Below are 7,500 nucleotides of genomic sequence, written 5' to 3'. Positions count from 1 at the left end.
GCTTCAGCATATCAAGCAAGCCGGAGATCTCACCCATTTAAAGTTTGAGAATAGGTTGAGGTCGTTTCGGCCCCAAGGCCTCTAATCATTCGCTTTACCGGATGAGACTCGTACGAGCACCAGCTATCCTGAGGGAAACTTCGGAGGGAACCAGCTACTAGATGGTTCGATTAGTCTTTCGCCCCTATACCCAGCTCCGACGATCGATTTGCACGTCAGAATCGCTACGGACCTCCATCAGGGTTTCCCCTGACTTCGTCCTGGCCAGGCATAGTTCACCATCTTTCGGGTCCCAACGTGTACGCTCTAGGTGCGCCTCACCTCGCAATGAGGACGAGACGCCCCGGGAGTGCGGAGGCCGCCGCCCCGTGAAGGGCGGGGAAGCCCCATCCTCCCTCGGCCCGCGCAAGGCGAGACCTTCACTTTCATTACGCCTTTAGGTTTCGTACAGCCCAATGACTCGCGCACATGTTAGACTCCTTGGTCCGTGTTTCAAGACGGGTCGTGAAATTGTCCAAAGCTGAAGCGCCGCTGACGGGAGCGATTATTCCGCCCGAGAGCATCCCGAGCCAACAGCGGCGCGGGTCCGGGGCCGGGCCAGGTAGGTCCGTCATCCGGGAAGAACCGCGCGCGCTTGCCGGGAGCCCGAGCGCCCAAAGGGGCGAATCGACTCCTCCAGATATACCGCCGAGCAGCCAGCCAGGACACCGGGGCTCTGCCCAACAGACGCGAACCGAGGCCCGCGGAAGGACAGGCTGCGCACCCGGGCCGTAGGCCGGCACCCAGCGGGTCGCGACGTCCTACTAGGGGAGAAGTGCGGCCCACCGCACACCGGAACGGCCCCACCCCGCGGCGAGTGGAAATGCAACCGGACACGACCCCGCCGCGGATTGCTCCGCGCGGGCGGCCGGCCCCATCTGCCGAGGGCGGGGGCCAGTGGCCGGATGGGCGTGAATCTCACCCGTTCGACCTTTCGGACTTCTCACGTTTACCCCAGAACGGTTTCACGTACTTTTGAACTCTCTCTTCAAAGTTCTTTTCAACTTTCCCTCACGGTACTTGTTCGCTATCGGTCTCGTGGTCATATTTAGTCTCAGATGGAGTTTACCACCCACTTGGAGCTGCACTCTCAAGCAACCCGACTCGAAGGAGAGGTCCCGCCGACGCTCGCACCGGCCGCTACGGGCCTGGCACCCTCTACGGGCCGTGGCCTCATTCAAGTTGGACTTGGGCTCGGCGCGAGGCGTCGGGGTAGTGGACCCTCCCAAACACCACATGCCACGACAGGCGGCAGCCTGCGGGGTTCGGTGCTGGACTCTTCCCTGTTCGCTCGCCGCTACTGGGGGAATCCTTGTTAGTTTCTTTTCCTCCGCTTAGTAATATGCTTAAATTCAGCGGGTAGTCTCGCCTGCTCTGAGGTCGTTGTACGAGGTGTCGCACGCCACACCGCCAGCCGGCTGTGCACGCTACCGAGAAAGTACCGGTATGCGAACCGCCAGGCGACGGGCGCGCATCGCACGTTTAAGGAGACGCGGCCGGCCACACAGGCGACCACGACACTCCCACGTCTCCGAAGCGGGACAAACGCCGCGCGCTTCAGTATACGTAGCCGACCCTCAGCCAGACGTGGCCCGGGAACGGAATCCATGGACCGCAATGTGCGTTCGAAACGTCGATGTTCATGTGTCCTGCAGTTCACATGTCGACGCGCAATTTGCTGCGTTCTTCATCGACCCACGAGCCGAGTGATCCACCGTCCTGGGTGATCTTTTCCTTTTCAGTCTCCCACTGTCTCTTTCAAGACAGTAGCATTTGCGGGACTGAGGCGTCTGACGGCCCCTGTTCCACTATTTTTTTGTGTCCAACGGCCTCACAGCCGATGGGCGTCGTACGGCTCCACACCGGAGCGGACAGGCACTCGGGCGAACGTCATTCAAAACCGGCGCCAGGCGCCAGGTACCGCAGGCCAGCCGCTCCAGAGCTTCAGCGCTCGTACCACACAACAACAACACTTCCGCTAGTTTTGAGAGGCACGCGTGGTTCCGCACGCGGCGCACGGCCACTGCCGTACAGGTAGCGTGTTGCGCGACACGACACGCACATCGAAAGACAGGCAGTCTAGTCGGTAATGATCCTTCCGCAGGTTCACCTACGGAAACCTTGTTACGACTTTTACTTCCTCTAAATGATCAAGTTTGGTCATCTTTCCGGTAGCATCGGCAACGACAGAGTCGATGCCGCGTACCAGTCCGAAGACCTCACTAAATCATTCAATCGGTAGTAGCGACGGGCGGTGTGTACAAAGGGCAGGGACGTAATCAACGCGAGCTTATGACTCGCGCTTACTGGGAATTCCTCGTTCATGGGGAACAATTGCAAGCCCCAATCCCTAGCACGAAGGAGGTTCAGCGGGTTACCCCGACCTTTCGGCCTAGGAAGACACGCTGATTCCTTCAGTGTAGCGCGCGTGCGGCCCAGAACATCTAAGGGCATCACAGACCTGTTATTGCTCAATCTCGTGCGGCTAGAAGCCGCCTGTCCCTCTAAGAAGAAAAGTAATCGCTGACAGCACGAAGGATGTCACGCGACTAGTTAGCAGGCTAGAGTCTCGTTCGTTATCGGAATTAACCAGACAAATCGCTCCACCAACTAAGAACGGCCATGCACCACCACCCACCGAATCAAGAAAGAGCTATCAATCTGTCAATCCTTCCGGTGTCCGGGCCTGGTGAGGTTTCCCGTGTTGAGTCAAATTAAGCCGCAGGCTCCACTCCTGGTGGTGCCCTTCCGTCAATTCCTTTAAGTTTCAGCTTTGCAACCATACTTCCCCCGGAACCCAAAAGCTTTGGTTTCCCGGAGGCTGCCCGCCGAGTCATCGGAGGAACTGCGGCGGATCGCTGGCTGGCATCGTTTATGGTTAGAACTAGGGCGGTATCTGATCGCCTTCGAACCTCTAACTTTCGTTCTTGATTAATGAAAACATACTTGGCAAATGCTTTCGCTTCTGTTCGTCTTGCGACGATCCAAGAATTTCACCTCTAACGTCGCAATACGAATGCCCCCGCCTGTCCCTATTAATCATTACCTCGGGTTCCGAAAACCAACAAAATAGAACCGAGGTCCTATTCCATTATTCCATGCACACAGTATTCAGGCGGGCTTGCCTGCTTTAAGCACTCTAATTTGTTCAAAGTAAACGTGCCGGCCCACCGAGACACTCAACAAAGAGCACCCTGGTAGGATTTAAACGGGGTCCGCCTCGGGACGCGAAAGCACCCCTTCGGCTCGCCCCACCGGCAGGACGTCCCACGATACATGCCAGTTAAACACCGACGGGCGGTGAACCAACAGCGTGGGACACAAATCCAACTACGAGCTTTTTAACCGCAACAACTTTAATATACGCTATTGGAGCTGGAATTACCGCGGCTGCTGGCACCAGACTTGCCCTCCAATAGATACTCGTTAAAGGATTTAAAGTGTACTCATTCCGATTACGGGGCCTCGGATGAGTCCCGTATCGTTATTTTTCGTCACTACCTCCCCGTGCCGGGAGTGGGTAATTCGCGCGCCTGCTGCCTTCCTTGGATGTGGTAGCCGTTTCTCAGGCTCCCTCTCCGGAATCGAACCCTGATTCCCCGTTACCCGTTACAACCATGGTAGGCGCAGAACCTACCATCGACAGTTGATAAGGCAGACATTTGAAAGATGCGTCGCCGGTACGAGGACCGTGCGATCAGCCCAAAGTTATTCAGAGTCACCAAGGCAAACGGACCAGACAAGCCAATCCGATTGGTTTTGATCTAATAAAAGCGTCCCTTCCATCTCTGGTCGGGACTCTGTTTGCATGTATTAGCTCTAGAATTACCACAGTTATCCAAGTAACGTGGGTACGATCTAAGGAACCATAACTGATTTAATGAGCCATTCGCGGTTTCACCTTAATGCGGCTTGTACTGAGACATGCATGGCTTAATCTTTGAGACAAGCATATGACTACTGGCAGGATCAACCAGGGAGCTGCGTCAACTAGAGCTGAGCAGCCGGCCGCCCGGGAGTGTGTCCCGGGGGCCCGCGCGAACACGCAAGCGTCCGCTCAATTATTCTGCAAACAGGAGGAGGCCGAGCTCCCCTGCACGATACACCTCGAAACCCTCTCAGGTCCCGGCGGCGCGCAGCGCCGTCCTAGGTACTTGGTCGGTTTCGAGAGAGGCGCAATCGCCCGGAGTTAGGCGAGTAGACGGTTTTAGTGCGAACACCCTTGCTCCCAACTGAGCTTGCCGCTGCCGACAGAGGCCCGGGAGCGTGCTGTCGTGGCATTGCCGGCGGGAGACAACACGCGCCACCTATGGTGACCGGCAGCTCCAACGCCAGCGCCACACAAGGGCAAAGCCCCACTTGGGTGCAGAAGCGAACTCTCCCAGCACAGCGCACGCGCCAACACGTCCGCACAACTGCGATACAAACCACCTGCGAGAACCGCTGGGGCGACCGAGCAGCAGACGGCGTCGCGGCGCCGAGTGCCAGGCGGCGGCGCATCCTCAACGCACACAGTCCTCAATCAGACCAGCACACTGCAGATGTCCACCGCGCTTCGCACCGGGCTCGGCTGAACCAACTTTGGCCGCCAGGCGCCGCGTGCAGGGTGCGCCGCAGCGTAGCTGCACCGCCTGCCGGGCCCGTCGGCTGGCGCTCCTGCCACTCGGCGCCCCCCACCAGCCGCCTGTTGCGCGTGCGCCCACGCAGCGCGCGGCCAACACGCCGGGCGGCCCCCCTTCACCGGCCGGGAACAGTCCCACCAAGCCACCGCCGCGTATCGCTTCATACCCACATGGACCTAGTCACGTGTGTGGATGTGGCGGGTACCGCTGAAACAACCGGTTAATAGCTGTACCGATCGTCGCCATCACAGATTCACCTCCAGCGTGAACAACCGCTCAACAACGGATTTCCAGTTCATTTGCGTATCTTGGGCAGTAAACGTAGATGTCCACCTACATTTGCGAATTCAACAATTCTTGCATGCCAGGATGTCATGTGTCACGACACGCTACATCAGACCACATACACACTGCGACATGTGCAGAAGAGAACACGTGGAAGGTGGCCCGCGCACGTATGCGATGTCCCTTCCGCGATCCACTGTCAACCGGCATCTGCGGCATGTCCCAGATATGGAACGCGGTCCACCAGGGTAGCACTTTGTGTGAGGCAATACGACAAAGTCGGAATACACGCGTCACTACATCAGACGGCTCACGCTGACCTGACCTGACCTGACCTGACCTGACCTGACTCACCGCACCACCACCCCCAGCGACCCAGGGTGACATACAATGCGTTCGTACGTTCCTCCCACACGCCTCTACGGCGTACCACAGTGCAACCTAGCTGTTATTGGGAGACGAGACAAGTAGCATCGAGCACAACATATGGAAATTGAGATTCGACACCGTTGGGCACAGCCAGCGTACGGTCACACGTATCACACTACTTCACTCTGTACGTAACGACCGATGATCGGTACAGCGTGTGGGTTACGCGTACGACATCAGCGGACAATGGACACAGACCATACCACGACGTACACTGAGGGCGTCGACATCTGAATGCAACTGAACAGCTGCGAGGCTCATTTAACACTCAAACGCCAGACCGACCAGCTTGAGAGGACAGAGACACAAAGAGGGGGACAGAGGGGGGGGGGGGCGGCGATATAGTCCTATTGCAGTACAATTGACAGTGGATAGCGGGAATATGTGGAAAGTAAGCAACACTCGCAAGACATCTACATGAGGATAACAACGACACCAGAGATTCCGAGCAGTGAACTATGTTAGGCAAAGGGACAACGTGGGTTAGGTTAAGGGACAACGTGGGTTAGGTTAAGGGACAACGTGGGTTAGGTTAAGGGACAACGTGGGTTAGGTTAAGGGACAACGTGGGTTAGGTTAAGGGACAACGTGGGTTAGGTTAAGGGACAACGTGGGTTAGGTTAAGGGACAACGTGGGTTAGGTTAAGGGACAACGTGGGTTAGGTTAAGGGACAACGTGGGTTAGGTTAAGGGACAACGTGGGTTAGGTTAAGGGACAACTTGAGTTAGGTTAAGGGACAACTTGAGTTAGGTTAAGGGACAACTTGAGTTAGGTTAAGGGACAACTTGAGTTAGGTTAAGGGACAACTTGAGTTAGGTTAAGGGACAACTTGAGTTAGGTTAAGGGACAACTTGAGTTAGGTTAAGGGACAACTTGAGTTAGGTTAAGGGTCAACTTGAGTTAGGTTAAGGGACAACTTGAGTTACGTTAAGGGACAACTTGAGTTAGGTTAAGGGTCAACTTGAGTTAGGTTAAGGGACAACTTGAGTTAGGTTAAGGGACAACTTGAGTTAGGTTAAGGGACAACTTGAGTTAGGTTAAGGGACAACTTGAGTTAGGTTAAGGGACAACTTGAGTTAGGTTAAGGGACAACTTGAGTTAGGTTAAGGGACAACTTGAGTTAGGTTAAGGGACAACTTGAGTTAGGTTAAGGGACAACTTGAGTTAGGTTAAGGGACAACTTGAGTTAGGTTAAGGGACAACTTGAGTTAGGTTAAGGGACAACTTGAGTTAGGTTAAGGGACAACTTGAGTTAGGTTAAGGGACAACTTGAGTTAGGTTAAGGGACAACTTGAGTTAGGTTAAGGGACAACTTGAGTTAGGTTAAGGGATAATGTGGTACAACCAGAGTTAGGTTAAGCGATAATGTGGTACAGCCACAGTTAGGTTAAGCGATAATGTGGTACAGCCACAGTTAGGTTAAGCGATAATGTGGTACAGCCACAGTTAGGTTAAGCGATAATGTGGTACAGCCACAGTTAGGTTAAGCGATAATGTGGTACAGCCACAGTTAGGTTAAGCGATAATGTGGTACAGCCACAGTTAGGTTAAGCGATAATGTGGTACAGCCACAGTTAGGTTAAGCGATAATGTGGTACAGCCACAGTTAGGTTAAGCGATAATGTGGTACAGCCACAGTTAGGTTAAGCGATAATGTGGTACAGCCACAGTTAGGTTAAGCGATAATGTGGTACAGCCACAGTTAGGTTAAGCGATAATGTGGTACAGCCACAGTTAGGTTAAGCGATAATGTGGTACAGCCACAGTTAGGTTAAGCGATAATGTGGTACAGCCACAGTTAGGTTAAGCGATAAAGTTGGTTACATTTGGTATTGTGTGGGAAGGGGGCAGAGAGAGGGGGGGGGGGTGGATAGTGGTGGCAGTACGCGGATGCCTGAGTCACCGTCAGATACGTCACGTCGGTTCGATGCTTGTAGCAAGAGGCTGGCGGGTCTGTGTCTCTCACTTCTGCAATTTTTCATGTGGTATAACACGAGGGCGGGGGGTGATATTTGGTGCCCCTCTGTGTAGGATGTGTGTTGGTTTATCTGAGCAATGGTAGTTGTCGGAGGAGTGGGGTATTGTGCTTTTATAGGTGGACCTACTGCTCTGGTTATCATAGTG

At 54.7% G+C, this 7,500-nt stretch overlaps 3 non-coding genes across 3 annotated transcripts in view; all 3 read right to left on the bottom strand.

Annotated features, from left to right (window-relative positions):
* The window catches only part of LOC126317904 (large subunit ribosomal RNA), a 4,222-nt gene extending 2,800 nt beyond the window's left edge, over positions 1–1,422 (bottom strand). Inside the window, exon 1 of the ribosomal RNA XR_007557011.1 lies at positions 1–1,422. This exon is cut by the window's left edge and continues 2,800 nt beyond it. This is a non-coding gene — a ribosomal RNA (large subunit ribosomal RNA).
* A 188-nt stretch (positions 1,423–1,610) lies between these two features.
* Positions 1,611–1,765, bottom strand: LOC126318000 (5.8S ribosomal RNA). Its single transcript, XR_007557090.1, has one exon. It is a non-coding gene; the product is annotated as a 5.8S ribosomal RNA (ribosomal RNA).
* A 361-nt stretch (positions 1,766–2,126) lies between these two features.
* LOC126317883 (small subunit ribosomal RNA) lies at positions 2,127–4,019 on the bottom strand. Its single transcript, XR_007556992.1, has one exon. It is a non-coding gene; the product is annotated as a small subunit ribosomal RNA (ribosomal RNA).
* Between the last annotated feature and the right edge of the window lie 3,481 nt (positions 4,020–7,500).

The sequence above is a fragment of the Schistocerca gregaria genome, unplaced genomic scaffold (genome assembly GCF_023897955.1).
Source record: "Schistocerca gregaria isolate iqSchGreg1 unplaced genomic scaffold, iqSchGreg1.2 ptg000649l, whole genome shotgun sequence".
Lineage (NCBI taxonomy): Eukaryota > Metazoa > Arthropoda > Insecta > Orthoptera > Acrididae > Schistocerca > Schistocerca gregaria.
The sequence above is the reverse complement of the archived record's forward strand: the minus strand, read 5'-3'. Positions and strand labels throughout refer to the sequence as shown.